This window comes from Dipodomys merriami, unplaced genomic scaffold (assembly GCF_024711535.1).
Source record: "Dipodomys merriami isolate MVZ:Mamm:240054 unplaced genomic scaffold, mDipMer1.0.p SCAF_239, whole genome shotgun sequence".
Classification (NCBI taxonomy): Eukaryota; Metazoa; Chordata; class Mammalia; order Rodentia; family Heteromyidae; genus Dipodomys; species Dipodomys merriami.
Window position 1 is genome coordinate 1,337,172 of NW_027203815.1, and position 17,877 is coordinate 1,355,048.

The window sequence follows — 17,877 nt, forward strand, 5'->3', positions numbered from 1 at the left end:
GTAAATTGTAACAGGCCACAGCATCATCGGTTTAGCTATCACAGGGATTGCTATTAGCACTGTTGCTAACAGCAGGAAGATCAGCTGAGTGGATGGCATCTTCAAGATGGGGTTCTTCTGCAGTCTCCACTGGCCTGGTCAGTCTCGTTGGCACCCAGTGAGGTACTTCTTGACTCTGTGGAAAAACACAAACAGCTCCCCTGGATCTCGTTATTACCGGATCCGGTCCATACCATTTATTATTAATAACATCCTTCCACATGACCATGTCTTTAGTATCCATGGAGTCTCTTGTCATATGCCGATCTGCGGCAGACTGATCGTTGTCATTTAGAATTAAAAAATTAAGGGTAAAGAGCGCAAGAGAAAGTCTTTCCCTGGGGGACGCGGACTCAGCAACTCCCCCTTTTTGTTTTTGAAGCATTTCTTTTATGCTTCGATTAGCTCTTTCCACTATACCTTGTCCTTGAGGATTGTAGGGCAATCCGGTGGTGTGGGCAACCTGCATTTGTGCGCAAAAGGCGCGAAAACCATGGGAAGTATAAGCAGGGCCATTATCCGTCTTAAGTCTAAGGGGCTTTCCCCAAGCTGCCCAAGCTTCTAAGCAGTGTATTCTGACGTGAGACACCTTTTCTCCTGCCAAAGGTGTGGCATGAATGACACCAGAAAAGGTGTCCACAGACACATGTAAATATTTCAACTTACCAAATTCTGTCAGATGAGTAACATCCATTTGCCATAGGGCGTTTGGTCTCAACCCCCTGGGGTTTACCCCCACATGGGGAGGATGAAGAAAGGTAACACAAGATTTACAGGCTTTAACAATATCTCTTGCCACATGCCTGGACAAATTATATCTTTTCCTAAGGGTATTAGCAGGTACATGATACAATCTATGAAAGTCTTTTGCCAATTCTACAGGATCAGCAGCAACCAGAGCCATAGCCCGAGTTGCCTGGTCCACCAAATCATTACACCTTGCCATCGGGCCCGGCAACATAGAGTGGGCACGAATATGTCCAATATAAAAAGGATGTTTTCTGTTTAAGATAAGGGACTGAATCTGTAACAAAACATTAGAAATTGTACTGGCCTGCTTAATTGAAGCAGCAACTTCAAGAGAAGCAACGGCATTTACAACATATAATGAATCAGAAAATAAGTTAAAAGGTTGATCAAATCTTTTAAAAACTTCAAGCACAATTAAACATTCAACAGCCTGTGGGGTATTCGGCCGAAAATTAAAGACTACCGGCTGTTTGTGTCCTTGAACAAAAAAGGCACCTTGTCCAGATTTTGATCCATCTGTAAAGATGGTCAGAGCATCAGCCAAGGGCTCCTTTGAAGTGACAACAGGAAAATACACTAAATTTTTGTTAACTATGGCAAGCAGAGGATGCTTAGGATAATGATTATCAATTACATTTGGAAATGAGCAAACAAGAATTGCCCACATATCCATTGTGGCTGCTAAAATTTCAACTTGCTCACGGGTGTATGGAACAATTAATTTATCTGGAATTTTTGCAAAGTGCATTAAACAACACTTTATACCCAAAATTGCCTCTTTTTTTAATTTTTTTTAATTTTTTTATTTTTTTTTAAATTTTATTTTTTTTTCTCAGATCAAAATTGCCTGTTTAGCCACTAATTCAGGAAAATACTGAACAGTTTTTGCTCCCACAGAATCATAGCATTAATAGTTAGCCTTTGAAGCAAGGCAGTGGTATAATTGGCCGTCACTCCATAAGTCCGGACTGCCTCAACTAAATCCTTAAGCTGGAAGTAGGAAACCGGCTCAAGAATTCTCTCATTAGTAATGGGACTTTCAAAAACTGGAAAGGCGGCCGCTAACGGCGACCAGGTGCTGCCTTTTATAAAGTGACTCTTCCCTGCCGGTGGGCACGGCGGGGGGGCTGACGGGTGAGGGGCAGCTCCGTTTCCTCTCCCTGGCTGGTGCGGTACTCCCACCCCTAGGGGGCGCCACCCTCCATATCTGTCTGCCACGTGCTCCGCTGCAGCCTCTTCTAACTCTTCACTATCAGCTGGATCGAGCTGCTCTCCCTCCTCCTCTAACATTTCTTCCTCTGAGTCACTCACAAGATTACTATATTCTCGGTCCCGCCCTTCCACATGTAGGGCTGAGAACCGGTTTGCTTTTAAAGAAGGGCGCGGGAGTCTCCTTGAGACCCCCTCCTCTCTGAAACCCTTCTCCTTTTGTGAGGGCTGCAGCCCCTCTTGCTTTAATTCTTTAGGATCCTTTTGTCTTTTTTCCCTTTTTCTTTTAGGCCTATTTTCCTCCCCCTTACTGTATGCTGACTCTGATAGACTATCCTGATGCCGTGTTAGTACTTTGCATCCTTCCTGGATTAAATCAAACCCTCCCTCCTCGAGGCAAGTGCGCACCATCAAAAAGACAAGCCACAAGGGAAGAAGCAATGCAAGCAACCAATAAATATCTAAATCTACAGTGAACAGCATACCGGGGGATATTTACCGACGTCCCCTCTCCGCGTGTTGAGTTCTGGCTCCAATTCGGCCTCTCGCGCGGGCCCCGTCCCAGGTTCGTTCCCGGGTTTCGGCACCAGTTGTAGTGACCGCCTACTCGACCAGCGAGGAAAAACGACCACCACACCAGGAGTCTTCTCAGATCACGCTTTATTGGAGAGCCTTTTAGTTGTAGGAGAGCTTGGGCGCGAGAGAGCGTGCACCCGAAACACAGCCGCTTATATAGGGAATTCGAACACGGGTCTTTTCTATTGTTGGTCGCCTGCCTTTTACCGTCACCAGTTGTCATGGGATTGGCTGGGGACACTACCGGGCTCGCGCACGCGCACAGCCCAGGCGTCCCGCCAAGCACCGTCTGGAGTGGTAATCCTCAAAGCTGCAAGGGAGTGGGCGGAGTCTCGCCTCGGCTCCCTACATGTGATGGCACACATGGTGTGATTCTCTGGCTTAGGACTGTTTACTGGAACACCAAACCTGCTTTCTATGCAAGAGCTTCTTTAGACTCCAGCTTCTCCTCCGCCATCTTTCCGGAACTCTGGTTAAGTTTCTTCAATTTCAAAACTGCTCGTTCATCCTTCATGTCCCTACAAAATATTTTCACAATGCAAAGCAACAGCAATATCTTACTTTAAAAAGTCATGGATTCCATGTTATTCTTCCAAGTGAATTGCCTGACATTGATGTCAAAATGTATTCAAGAGTTGTTTGTATACATCTATAATGTTTTCTGCAGAGTTTGTGATTTTTTTAAATCAGAAATAATTTTAACTTATCTGTGGAAATGAATAGTACAGAAACTAAAGTTATTCCTGATGCTTGTCTGAAAAAAGTATATTTATGTTTGTATAATGCCCATAATCTATTTCCTTCTCTCCTAGATATAATATTTTGAATTCTACGTTGTTTTATAATATATAGGTTAATTAATAAATGTGTCCATTCAAATTGCATTCCATATCGAAAAAATTTAAGATTTTTTTCCTAGGTCCTTATAGTATTTTATTTCTTTGGGATAAGATGACAATGTTATCTAATTTCAAGTTTTGTAAAGATTATGCTATGTAAAGGTCTTTCTAAGGTGAAGATTTAAACACTGATTTCAAACTAACCTTTAATTCTATGAATTATATATGTTGTTACCATTGTATTCTTGTAATCAACTTTTTAATAACTGTTTTTCATTTCTTGCATCTGAAAAATGAAAAATATGGAATACTTCACAAATTTTTATATGATCCTCGTGCAAGAGCCATGTTAATCTCTGTGTTGTTGTCATTTGGTTAGACCAGCTGCTGAAGCACGTAGTATCCTCTAAATTTAAGTAGTTAATGATGCAATCTTTATACAGGCATATATCCTTGGTTGCCTATTTGTAACAATGAACCCTTATTGTTCCTAAAAATGTTATTGATCATATTTCTCTAAATTTCTGTGTATAGTGGAAAAAAACTTACATTGTTTGGTGTATTGCTTATATTTGAAATTTTTCTGTCAATGACTATTTTGTCTTTTTCATTTTAAATTTTGAAGCCTTTATAGCTAAGTCCAAAGGTGATGGCTTTTCAAGTATTTACTTATCAACTGAGTTAGCTTTGTGGAGCTAATGGTTTCAAAGTAAGCCTTCTTAAAAGCTACTTCTAAACTTCCGCAGCTTAAAATTTCCCAAATGAGGTCTCAATGGTACAATTGTCTACCTGACCCTTTACCCTTCTTCCATGTAGGAAGAGACCAACCAGAATATCTTACCGTAGCAGCATAGATTGTCTTACTGGAACAAAACTAATCTTAGTTACAAGGGATCATAGAGAGATGAACAGTTGAGAACGAATTGTTCAGAAAAGAAGGTATTTTATAAAAAAAGGCATGAGGATGAATATACCCCTCTTCATGGGGAAGCCTACAGTGGACACTTAGATTTTGTCCATGAGTTGGTAGCTAAAGGCAGATATTCAAAGTATTTTTTAAATACCTTTGTTTATTATACCAAACATTTCAAAAGTAACTAAAGCCAAGAAAGTGAAAATATTGTTCATATTGTTACATTTCAAAAGTAACTAAAGCCAAGAAAGTGAAAATATTGTTCATATGCATGATTACCTAATGTCTTAGCCTGTCTACAATCCAACTAGGCAGTAACTTACACTACTGACTTTCTACCAACAAATATTTCCATAGCTCCTGGACAAGTCCTTATGTTTCTCCTCGATATTAGGCCTTAAATTGGTAATGTTTTAATCACTGTGTTTCCTCTTGTCTCTAGGCTGTAAATCTCAAAATGGTAAATCTTTAGATCTAACTCTACCAAAAACTGAGGTAGAGATAATGGAACAATACTTTAAAACAGAGTTGACTTTGATACCCTAACCACAACAGAACAATGGAAAATAATTTCTTATATTATATACACTTATATATTTTTATTTATGTGTGCTGATCTTAAATTTCACACAGTGAAACTTACTAGAATTAGATGATAATTTGACAACTAAATTGATATTTATTCCCATAAATAGATTTGAATATAAATAATTAGGTTTAGAATATTAGAATATAAAAAGTATCAATGCAATGTCTTAGGTATAAACTTGTGATACCTTCTAAGTGTTCTTGGTCTTCTGAATTCACATGGTAAAAACACAGTATTGTTTTCCTCTAATCTATAAAGGATTTTAATCTGCTGCTCTGTTTATTGTTTTAAGTCGCTGGTCCCAAACTTTTTTTCTCCATATTTCTGAAACATTCTTACTGATTATACCAAAATTTTGCTGATATGATGTCTAAAAGCTATTATTCTTCTGCAGGACCCACGGGTCCTAGGATACCAGATCCCAGTTATCTGCATCATCAGATAACGAGAGCAAAACTTCTCACTTAGGCCCATGCAACATGCCAATAGAAAGTAATTGAAGACCCGTCTCAATTTCTCATTTCCTGTAATATTTCAGGTCCTTAATTCCTTGGAGGATTTAGCAGTAAGCTATTGTGAAATGCAAGTCTACTTAAAATGAAGATGAGATCATAAAATATGAGAGAATGTACTGTAATACAAATTTCAAATTACAGATGACAAGCCCATTTGAGTGAACAAAATCACAAATATCACAAGATTATTTTTAATACCCCTCTCCTAATGATTAATGAAAGATTTTAGCCCAGCATAAGTAGGTCAAAAAATACTTCCTGGAATGGTCGATCCATATTTGTTCTACCAAACCTAGGAAATCTTGACTTACAGGTGAAATATAATTTAGAAAAACTTTAATTGAGAAGATCCTTAGTGCTGCAAAATCCTGTTACTTCAGTAAAACTTGGTTCTCTAGTACAAAAATATTGTCATTCTCAAACCAATGATAACCTACATTTAATCTTCTGAAAGTATATTCCTTTTCAAATAAACCTTTAAAAATCGCATTCGCCAGAATAACTCTTGACAAGTAGATGATAGTGACATTACAAGTTTTTCAATGTAAGGGTAAGTTACAGTACAATTGATTTATTTAGCCAGCACTAATCCCAAACAAGTTCAACCATTCATTAAAGTGTAGAAATATTACCCCCCCCCACACCATTGGCGTTGTTCCGTAGGTGCCTTCCAGAAATGTGTTAAACAGAACAGCATCCCATAATTTCAAACCCAAATACTAGCTAATAAAGTAAACTTCATCACATAAGAAGGTACATTTTAAAAAGTCACTAATAGTTGCCTTATCATGTGTTGTTTTATGTTTTCCCTGTCTAACATAGTAAGAAATATGACTTTAAGTATTGAATATGGGTACTCATCAGAGATGTGACAAATATAAAATCTGTCTTCTATTTCTATCATATTCCTCTATAGTAGTAAATCTTAGTTTTCTTCTTTTTCCAAAACTTATAGGTAGTAGAAAATATTAACCCATGTAGAATAAAATAATCACACCATTTTACAAAGCCATTTATAAAAACTGGTAGGAATAAATTCTAAGCCATTTTTAAATTTTCTTGTTGACTAAAGATTAATTTTCCAAATGGATGAGAATAAAATCATGTGTAGGTGCTTCACATCTCCAGTCTTGCAAATGAATTATGGAAATATAAGCTGACATCAGTTCATGTATATGTGGGATTGAAACTGCATGGGATGTATATAAACCTTTCAAAATATTAACAGACAGTTTAACAGAATGACTATCAAGAAATTGAAACCCGAGAGGAATAATGGTAAAGACATAGAATGAATGAAAAATGGAACAAGGGACAAGTATATCTAGAAAACTCAATATACGCATGAAGTGGTAAATCTGAAATGAATCTTGGAGAAGGGATTGGTTGAGAATGCTAGAAGGAGTGACTCTGATCCTGGAGCATTTGACAATTAGATGGACATATTTAATTGTAACAAATTTGCACAACCTTTGAAATTCAGTTAAAAAACAAAACAAACAAAAAACAAAAATCACAACCAAACAGCAATCTCTAGACAGTATGAATATGACCTATCAAAATTTTAGACAGTTAATGAAGGGCAGTCTTGGGAAAAGCAAACAAAGCTGTTCAAAGAGGGCAGTTTGGGGTAGGGGAGAATTTAGAACAGATTAAGTACATTGTCAAAGGTTATAAATGACCTACATCTACTGCAAATATTTTCATCTGCAAGTGCTCTTTGTCTGAACTGGACACTCCAGTCATGAGGCACACTTGATAGCTTGTGAAGATAGAATGGAAGAAACAAGATCAAGAACGCATTACTCCACTGGAGAGAAAACATTTCTCTATGTTTTCTCTCCTCTGTCTTCATTACTCTTTTTTCATACTTTTAATAAACTCAAGTGATTTTGAATTATATCTTTCCTTCTTTGTTCTGGCAAAGTAATTGTTCAAAATATTTCACTAAATTTTATTTCCCATTATTTACTATCATAGTGTTTACTTGTCCGAGTGAGTCCATTAAACTTCCCCTTTGCATTTGGTTGCCAGGAAAACTCAACATTTATGTTAATGAGGATAAACTGTAATGCAAAACTTTGTCTCCAAAAAACCAGTCCAAGAACCTGTAATCACAAATATTTAGCTATAATTTTTTTTTCCTTTTTCTTTTACCTTGCAAATCTTCTCGTGTCTAAAGTTTCCTCAAAAATAAATACTCTACCTTGAGCGCATTGGCACCCACCCCTAGGTGTCTGGACAGGGAACAGACCTAAGAAAGGAGACATCCAGTTTCAAAGGTGAATCATCTGGGGTTGAGGAACACCCGAGAACTCTTCATTTGTTTGTTTAGCTTTACTTGATAATGTAACCCAGTTCTTGAATGTCAGTAGATTAGAATAAATTTAGGGCATTAAATATTAAAAATAAAACAAAAATAAATAAATACTCCACCACTTTTTGCTTCAATCACTTCTAACCTCAAAGATATATTTGCTAACAAGATGCTTAGAAGAAACCGAAGAATACTCCACTTTTATCTTCTTTCTTAAGACTCTCCTTAGATACCATATCAAGAACAGTGAAGTTATCCTTTGCAGAATTATTTCAATAGATTATTTTTCTCATGGTCTTGCATTTGCTCAACAAGATGTATGGAGCATAGAGTTAAATCACCCATTCCTTGGATTACAGTGTCTGTTAAAAGGCAATACTTCTATGTCCTACTTCTCTGTTCTCCTCTTAGCTCTTGACTGATTTCCAATTAATCACAGCTTCTTGGCTTCAGGTCTAGTAAAGCTGAAGGACTATAAGGCCTCCCGCACTGCTATATCTTCATGGTTTCTCTTTCAAAACTCTTTTATTTGGATATGGAATTTATTTTCATGTCTTCAATTTGTTCTGCAATACACTGAGCCAAATAGACTCTAAAATCACTTTAGGTTGCAAAAACATTAAGACAATCTATATCAATAAGTTTTGGCCTCCCACCACTGCAGAAGACAATACGCTTAGCTAGGGCTTCTAAGAACGCGTTTGCTTACCTTTTCAATTTTCCCAATTCTTTTCTGATCCCAAAAGTTTTTGGCTTATGTAATAAGAGAAGTCTTCACTATCTCATGTTAATAAGGATAATATTCTTGAGCTACTTAGAAATGTGAAATCATTGGTTTGAAGTATCCAATCAGATTTTTTTCTGTGTTTCACTGCTTCATGAGGAAAGACATTGTGGAAAGTATTACAAACAGAAAAGTGTAAACCCAATACCTTCTTTCATTGTGGAGGACACTCTCTCCCTAAATAATTTGAACCAAATTATCTTTTTCAGAAAATTACTGTTTGGTAATTGAAGTCAATTCACAAATTTTCATTTCTTATTTTTTTAAAAAACTTTGAGTTTAAATACCACTACAACCTTGTTTTTACCCAGTAAGAGTATTTTTCCTGGTTAAGGACAATTCTCAAGGGAACTTAAATGATTTACAGCAAGGTTTGTGAGGTTTGTTGGTTTGGTGTAAAAAACAGCCATCTTCACCCACATTGCTCCCTCTCAGCTAAGTCTCTATGGATTTCTTTACATGAAAGCCTATTTTTCCAAGTAATTTTAAACTTTCTTAATAGGCTAAGTTGTGAAAAATTTGACCAATTAAAATTTACCTGTCATAAATTTTTAAACTTTTTTGAAATTCCTTTATCAGAATCGCAAATTCACCAATCCTAATTCCAACTTTACCATAAAAACAGTTAATATGTTTTTTCCTGATATGCTCTCCATGAAACTATTATTTTCCAGTGGCTGTGTTATGCATGTATATGGTCATATGAGCGGATGCTGAGCAAAATGAACTCCAAGCTATGGAAACAGACATATTTATTTACAGTTGTTGTTTCTAATGTACAATGTGATTTCTATTTCCTCTATGGTTTATCCCCTGCTGTATTTGATTTTGGTACCCTGTGTATTGTGCATACATTTACCTTAATTAGGGAAGGGAACATGAACAACAAAATGGCAAGACAAAGGACAAAGGGCAAACCAATGCAATAGCAATACTCACAAGAAAATAAATTGGAAATGTACATTACAACTTGTGAGGCGTATTGGGGTGAATTAAAACTGTGAGAAAAATGAGAGAGGGGGTAACAAGTTTGAAAAGTTGTGTATTTACTAGCTTACAATTGTGCTTACCACTGCACATAACTTTGACATTATAATTAAATTTAAAAAATAAGCTGCATGAAATAAAATTTCACTGTATTGGTATAGTAAATATTATTCTTTATGTAGTAACTTTTTAAAAATCAGTACTATTTGACATCTAATTTGAATTAATTACCCATTTTTAATCAAAGGGCCATCAACTTGAATGTTATCCAACTAGGCAATATTTTCACAATATACTTGCCAATATTTTGAAAAAAGAATAAATTTAGTACTTTCTCATACTAAAACAGAAAACACTTTAATTCTACGGAAACCCAGAACTTTTGAAAGTAAATAAGTTGTTAAGAGAACAGAATATATGTGTTCTTCAATATTCATATGAATAATAACTACTCATTTTGAAATAATGAACATTCCATACCTGAGAGATTCAAAATAGTATTTGTGTGCATGTTATGAAATTCTGCATTAGATGCATTTTCCAATGGGGTGTTACAGATAGAGAAATGAACAGAAAAATATCCACATTCTGGTATAGTATAAAACTATGAAACGTCAGTTAAAATTTGCCACGCCGACCCCAGTAGAGTCTGCTTAGCATGGGAAACCATCTATCAGACCATGATAGGGGCTTCGAGACCTATCTCTGAGTTTTGGGACTTCACCGAAGTCTAGCTCAGAGAATGGGGCTTTACAGAAACCTATCTTCAAGTTTTGGGACTTCACCAAAGTCTACCTCGGAGAATAGGGCTTCTAAGAGGCCTACTCCTGGGAAAAGGCTGGCAAAACCCCTGGAAAAGATGTGTTTCTGCCTATCTTTTCCTCATAAGAGTGCCTATTAATCTTTTACTGCTTCTACTGCTCTTTGTACTTACTCATTGTCAACGTTCCCTTATTCAAAGCTCTTTCTTAAGAGTGTTGACGACTCCAATATCTGACGAGTGTCTTAAAAATATGACTGACTCACCAGAGTTAAGTGCTACCCTGAAACCCCTCTTATGGAGGCTAGTAGACAAGTTATAAGTAAATATAAAAGTATTGGGGGTTTCACAAAGTCACTTCAGCAGAAGGAATTGTTTGTAAGAGATTTACAAAAAGTTGTAGGCGCGGCTAGAACAGAAAGAACGTATGGCAATTGCTGAGATAACTACTTAGGAGAAAGAACTTCCTCATTTACTAAGAGACTTGCTAAATCTAAGTCTCCTTGGTGCTTACTATTAAAGAAGGAACAGGAAAGATCTTCATGGGACAGTTAAGGCCTCTATAGAATAAAGTAGTGGTTAATTGGTGACAATCATCGAAACCAATTGTATTTCTTAAAAATAGAGGTAAAGCCGGAAACAAGTGCCTATCAGGCGACCAGCTGGTGACCGCCCAAGAATGAAGCCCTGCAGCAAGATTATGTAACCTTTTTGCCCTTTCTTATGGAGACTTTTTGCTATTAAATTTTGTTATCCTCTGCATTAAATCGCACTCAGCACTCAGCACTCAGCATCCACTCCTAATGTGTGTGAGTTGTCTGTTTGCCATCTCCCCGTCCTATTCCAGATTCTTCCCCTAGGTATCCTCCGTCGTCCCGACAGAACCCGGTCCACGGCAGGTGGTACCCAACGGGAGCGGGGGGACACCAGGTTGCCTAAGGAGGGGTGAACCGGCCCAGGTCGGAAACGGAGTCACGGCCTGCCAAGCCTATGTATTACTTGCATCCTTAACCACTCTGTGTAGGAATTTGCAGCCCAGCACGAGAGACCCTGTTGCTGCTACTGCTACTGCTGAACACCTTAATGGGTAAAGTTCAACGACGGCCTGACAGTCAACCGGAGATACTCCTGCTTGATTCCATCACCTGAGTCGGCTTCCTGGTTGAAAGCTGCTAAATCTAAGATCTTGTGGGACATTCTTTTGGGTGATATCCAGAAACCCTCTCTTCCCACAGTGGGTATTGGGGACAAGGATATCACTGGCTTGCTTGTTTTAGGCACTTCAGTGCATAGTGACTGGAAATCCACTCTATGGTCACAGCCTAGTTTGACTCTGGTATGGTAATAACCTGAGTGTGTTATCAATGGAGGTAATACTCTTAGCCTTAAAATCTAGCAAGCTTCTGCATCACGGTGGTGCCTTAAGGCTGTTCTAAGATAAAGGTTCCGCAAGCCAAAGAAAAATTGGGCAGTTTTAAACTACAGCCACAAGATGGTCAAGAGATTGTAAAGAAAGAGGGAAGTAAAGAAAGCCTTGGAAAGAGAATTGGGGAAATTTGAAAAGTAAGGATTGTCTTTAAGACAAACCTCAGAAAGTTTAAGTATGTCGCAAATGGTATGACTATGTCTTAAAATTGGAGCTTACAAGTACAGCTGGTATAAAATTGAATTAACTGATACACGGAGTCAGGACTGGCAAAAATTAAAAAAAAAAAAAAGGGGCAAATGCCACGCCGACCCCAGTAGATTCTGCTTAGCATGGGAAACCATCTATCAGACCATGATAGGGGCTTCGAGACCTATCTCTGAGTTTTGGGACTTCACCGAAGTCTACCTCGGAGAATAGGGCTTCTAAGAGGCCTACTCCTGGGAAAAGGCTGGCAAAACCCCTGGAAAAGATATGTTTCTGCCTATCTTTTCCTCATAAGAGTGCCTATTAATCTTTTACTGCTTCTACTGCTCTTTGTACTTACTCATTGTCAACGTTCCCTTATTCAAAGCTCTTTCTTAAGAGTGTTGACGACTCCAATATCTGACGAGTGTCTTAAAAATATGACTGACTCACCAGAGTTAAGTGCTACCCTGAAACCCCTCTTATGGAGGCTAGTAGACAAGTTATAAGTAAATATAAAAGTATTGGGGGTTTCACAAAGTCACTTCAGCAGAAGGAATTGTTTGTAAGAGATTTACAAAAAGTTGTAGGCGCGGCTAGAACAGAAAGAATGTATGGCAATTGCTGAGATAACTACTTAGGAGAAAGAACTTCCTCATTTACTAAGAGACTTGCTAAATCTAAGTCTCCTTGGTGCTTACTATTAAAGAAGGAACAGGAAAGATCTTAATGGGACAGTTAAGGCCTCTATAGAATAAAGTAGTGGTTAATTGGTGACAATCATCGAAACCAATTGTATTTCTTAAAAATAGAGGTAAAGCCGGAAACAAGTGCCTATCAGGCGACCAGCTGGTGACCGCCCAAGAATGAAGCCCTGCAGCAAGATTATGTAACCTTTTGCCCTTTCTTATGGAGACTTTTTGCTATAAAAGTTTGTTATCCTCTGCATTAAATCGCACTCAGCACTCAGCACTCAGCATCCACTCCTAATGTGTGTGAGTTGTCTGTTTGCCATCTCCCCGTCCTATTCCAGGTTCCTCCACTAGGTATCCTCCGTCGTCCCGACAGAACCCGGTCCGCGGCAAAAATTAATTCTTCAAGAGTAAGCAATTGTTTAACAGATTAAGCTATTATTTCTATGACCATCAATCCCAAGGTTTATGCAATAAAGTCATCCTAGACCAACAGTTTCCAACTTGTAGGGTGCACTTCAAAATTCCCTTAATTCACATCACGAATAGCTTATCTCCATAGTGAAAAAATACTACACCTTTGCTAATGTGATGCCCTCCGTGTTCTGGAAAAAGCACCACAATAAACTGGGTTGCATCATTTTTCCTCCACTGGTATTCTTGCAAATATTATTTATATTTATACTTTTTAACTATCATAGATAAACAGGATGCTAATATCAGAAGATTACATTTCAAAGCCCACCCAGGCAGGAAGGTTCCCTAGATTCTTATCTCCAATAAACTTCTCACCAAAACCAGACACAAGTGGTACTGATGTTGAAGTGTTAGGGCATGAGCCTTGAGCATAAACAGCCTCAGAGACAGTGTCCAGGCCCAGAGTTCAACACCTAGGACAAACCAATAAAACAAAAACAAAAACAATCCCAAAACGTAGCATTTTTCTCATTGTATACAGAGACATGTCATTAAGGAAATTGCTTCCTGTGTTACATACAGGTCGAAGAAAGAAGAAGTCACACAATTATTCTCTTCATACAATGTTATACCAAAGCCTCAAATAATTGCTCTTTTTCTAAATTTATAAATTAATATCATCATTTGTTGGCAACTCTGTCTACATTATTCACATTATCATTTTATACATAAACTGTTTTTTAATATCTATTAACGGAGTTCTAATTATAACTCCCTTGAAAGTATATTCTAGGCAAATAGAATGCAAGAAACATTTGTAAATTTGTCAATTAAACCCTCTACTTAAAAAGAATTTTGTAGTATCCTATAGAATATGAAATTACAAACAAAACCAAAATATATATTTTAAATCTAAACTCTAATTTAACAAGGTCTATAAAGTCCTACATTAGACCAAGTTTGCTATATGTCCAGGCTTAAGCTTTTGCAATCCTTCATCCTTTCCTTGGAATCTAACAGAATGAAGATTACTTAATTTTTCAAATTTTGGATGGGAATCATGAGCCATTTTGCATCTAAGAATGTTTCTAATGAAGAGAGCATTTAAAAGCACAACTGAGGATTATATATGAGTTGCATTTCAATAGGAAATTACTTCTCAAAACATAATGACAAAATTAGCCCAAACTTCCAACTGCGTATTCCTTTCTTGTTTGGTTACTTTTATTAAGACAAAATTATACTACCTGGTCCAGGGAAGGTATCACTATGTAATTCCAGTTTCTAATCTCCTGTCAGTCTGAGTGCTAGAATTCTAGGCTTGTATCACATTGACCTGCCAGAGTTTCTTGGTTTATTTAATCTAGATACAGACTAGCAATTCTGAACTTCTCCAGTGATATCATCCACTAGACTGCTCAGACTGTTCATGGACTATATTAAAAGATGTTCTAACATTTCACAGGGGATATGATCATTTTCAGATACACCTGTGGGGTCTCTGATTCATTCCTACATGGATCCGATCCCTTTCATAATGATTACTTGTCTCTCTTACTATCTCTGGTCCATATCTATGTAATATTCTTAAACTTTTTTGAAGAAACTTCACTTGAGGAATTTCTAACATTAAAAATTATCACTTGATTCTAGTCTTACTGAGGACATATTATCTATTGTGTCCTAACTTTTCTATATCTTCTGAGAATTGCTTCATTTGTGTATTTGTGTGTGCACATATAAGTGCCTCTGTGTTTATGTGTAAGTTTGTATGTATATATGCAAAAGCCTCAAGCTATTATTCAGCCATCTTGCTCATGACTGGTATTCCATCACTTGAACCATTCTTCTAATACAGCTTTTGGCTGGTTAATTATAAATAGTGTCTCAAAGACTGTTCTGCCCAGGCTGGATGCTAACCTGAGCTGAATAGCAGAGGGACAGAGCCAAGGACCAGAGTTCAAGTGCCAAGACCACCATCAAAAAATATATATATAAGTAAAGGAAAGAAAAAAAATGTGATCTTATCCACCAGTTCATGGCTAGTATAATCCCTGCTCTCTCAAGATGGACTTTTTTTCCAGTTAAGTCCATGCTCTTATATGTGAATTGCATTGTAAACAGAATTATTCTTCCATTCTACTTTCTACAAATTTGCATGATTAACAAGCATGATTTAGAAAGAGAGTGGCCTCATATTTCGTGTTCCACGTAGGATTAATGCATTCCCTATAGAGGGAATGCATTAATAAATCTACATACTGTACTTGGCTTTATTGTTTCAATGTTGTCTTATTTGTAGAGTCTTCTATAGTGTAATGAACCCTTAAACTTAAACACAGAACTTCTCTTACTCCTATTATTGCTATTGTTTCCCTTACTGTTAACTCGTGTAAACTTGGGAAATAATGTGCAGCACATACACTCCTTAAAAAATGATCTGAGAACCTTCTTCCCATTTAAAATTCGCCTTATTTACAGAGGACTTAAAAAGTTTGAACTCAATATACTCATGAATAATGTATTTATAAGCAATATAAATGGTATTTTCTCTTTACTATGTTTCTCTGAAACATGTGTTACCTCAGGTCCAAAGGTGTCCTTGGGTTATTTTGGTGAAGCTAGAAAACATTCATTATACCTCAAGCATCACCATCGATTGTTCCTGGAAGTAACTGTTACTGGATGTGGAAACTGATCCTAGGAGAAAAATGGAACACAGAGGATTGACAAAGTTCAAGTTAACTTGTGTTTTCCTTTTTACTGTATAAGAAAAGGACAAAGATGGTAACGAGGCAGTAGGGAAATACCAAAGCTCTCCCCAACCAAAAAGAGAGTTTGAGTTCCAATGCTTAATCTCCCCAAGAGACCAACAATAACAAAAAGATGAACATTCAGAGAAAAACAGGAGGTGGAAAATAACAAAAAAGAAAGAGAGGAAAAGAAGAATTTCAGAACAGAGAAGAGCGAATACCCCTCCCCCAACATTCACTGGCCACACGGCAGTGTGCCAAGCCATGGCCAGCCGGCGCTGCGGGGGCTTCCCGTATCCAAGAGACACAGGGGACTGCCTGCATATCACCTGCTCAGAAGCCGCCTGAGGTACCAGTTTACAGACCCGCTGATCGCCACAAATAGAGAAACCTACCATCTGTGAGTCTCCACTATGATCCCACACCCACCCCTCACTTTCCACCCAAGCAGAGAGGCTCCATCCCGCCAAAGCCACCCGGCACCAGCAGCACATCAAAGGGAGCTGTCTGCAGATAGCACAGAAGTGACCTGAGGTACCGGTGTCAGCCCCGCCAATTGTGACGACATGGTGGGGGCCACTGGGGTCCCAGAGACACAGAGGGCTGCCTGCAGATCACTCATGCAGAAGATGCCTGAGGTACCGGTGTCAGACCTGCCGATTGTGACAACCTAGCGGGGGCTGCCAGGGTCCCAGAGACACAAGGAGCTGCATGCACATAACTCGTGCAGAAGCCGCCTGAGCATGGACACTGTGGACCCGACAGCTTCGACAGAAGCAGACACAGAAGAGAATCACACAGAGCCACCACTGCCCAGCCTAGCCCGCAACCACCCCAACTGAACTCGGATTGCAACAGCAACTGACAACCTACACCACACAGAAAGAACTAGCTCCAGGGTGAATACCCCACAGGGGACAGTGTATCCCTCAAGGGAGACCAGAGCTTGAGGGAATCTTGAGACCCTGACCCAGACTCCCCACCCCAACACCCGGACCACAGGACCCACTGAAACTGGGAACTGCTCGAGAACTCCACCGGCCCTTGGAGCACACTCTGCTGGGCAGGCTAGAGCAAGAGCACCCCTGGAAGGGAGCTTAAACACCCAAGCCAGGAACAGTGCCGCTGGGTCCAGACAACCAACAGTAGAAGAAATGTAAACTGTGTACCCCAGGCTGCATAACCTAGGTGGTATACACAGCAGCACAGGCCTAACCAGCATGCCCCAGGTGGGGGGCCAGAACCAGGCCTGGCAATCCGGTGCCTGAACAACACAACCAATTCCTCCCAACTGAGCATAAGCCTCAGCAGAGAGATGAAAAACAGGGAACTGCACCCCGTGGGAAGCACACCTGTGACAACAAAAGACCTGGAGGCTCAGTACAAGAGAATCCAAAAACCCACCAAAACCCGACCCATAAATTCTAGGCTGGGATTGGGCAACACAGGCCACCTGCACCTGTTAGTAGGCAGGAGCTCAGGCTGGTAAGGTGGCTCAGCAGTAGAGTGATAGTCTTGGATGCATGAGACCCTGGATCTGATTCCTCAGCATTACATGAGCAGAAAGGGTCAGAAGTGGTACTGTGGTTCAAATGGTAGGGTGCCAGCCTTGAGCTGAAGAGCTGAAGGACAGCACCCAAACCTAGAGTTCAAGCCAACAACTGGCCCCCCCAAAAACCAACCAAACAAACAAACAAAAACATCAGGAGCCCATAGCCGACTCAAGCATCTGGGAGAGTGCATCCAGAGCATCTGATCTTGCCAAGAGCACCCATAGGAGCAAACATGAGCAGTCTAGGGTGCACAACCCTTCTAAAGGCGGGAATTACCAGCAATCTACAGCAGAGAGCTGAGAATCCTATATAGATCAGACCAGCAGCTGGAGGTACGCCCCCAACAGAACCCAGATCAGGCACAGACTCTCTCTACCAATACAGAATCAGCAACCAAGCAAAGACAGACACACCAAAACAAAATTGCAGATTAGTCTCCAATAATACCTGAACCCCCATGAGAAAATCACAGAGAAAAATTACAAGGTTTATCACTACCCAGGATAGCAAGCTATCCTCAATAGCCAGCAGCCACGCAGGGGAGAGCCCCAGTGGGAGCAAAGCAGGAATGG

At 39.0% G+C, this 17,877-nt stretch overlaps 1 long non-coding RNA gene and 1 pseudogene across 1 annotated transcript in view; both read right to left on the reverse strand.

Moving 5' to 3' along the window:
- Positions 1-2,702: 2,702 nt before the first annotated feature.
- LOC138835456 (uncharacterized) overlaps positions 2,703-17,877 on the reverse strand; it is a 33,558-nt gene continuing 18,383 nt past the window's right edge. Inside the window, exons 2-3 of the long non-coding RNA XR_011374633.1 lie at positions 15,583-15,699; positions 2,703-3,092 (exon numbers count right to left, since the gene is read on the reverse strand). This is a non-coding gene — a long non-coding RNA (uncharacterized lncRNA). The remainder of the gene's footprint in view (positions 3,093-15,582; positions 15,700-17,877) is intronic.
- Positions 3,710-3,809, reverse strand: LOC138835466 (U6 spliceosomal RNA; annotated as a pseudogene).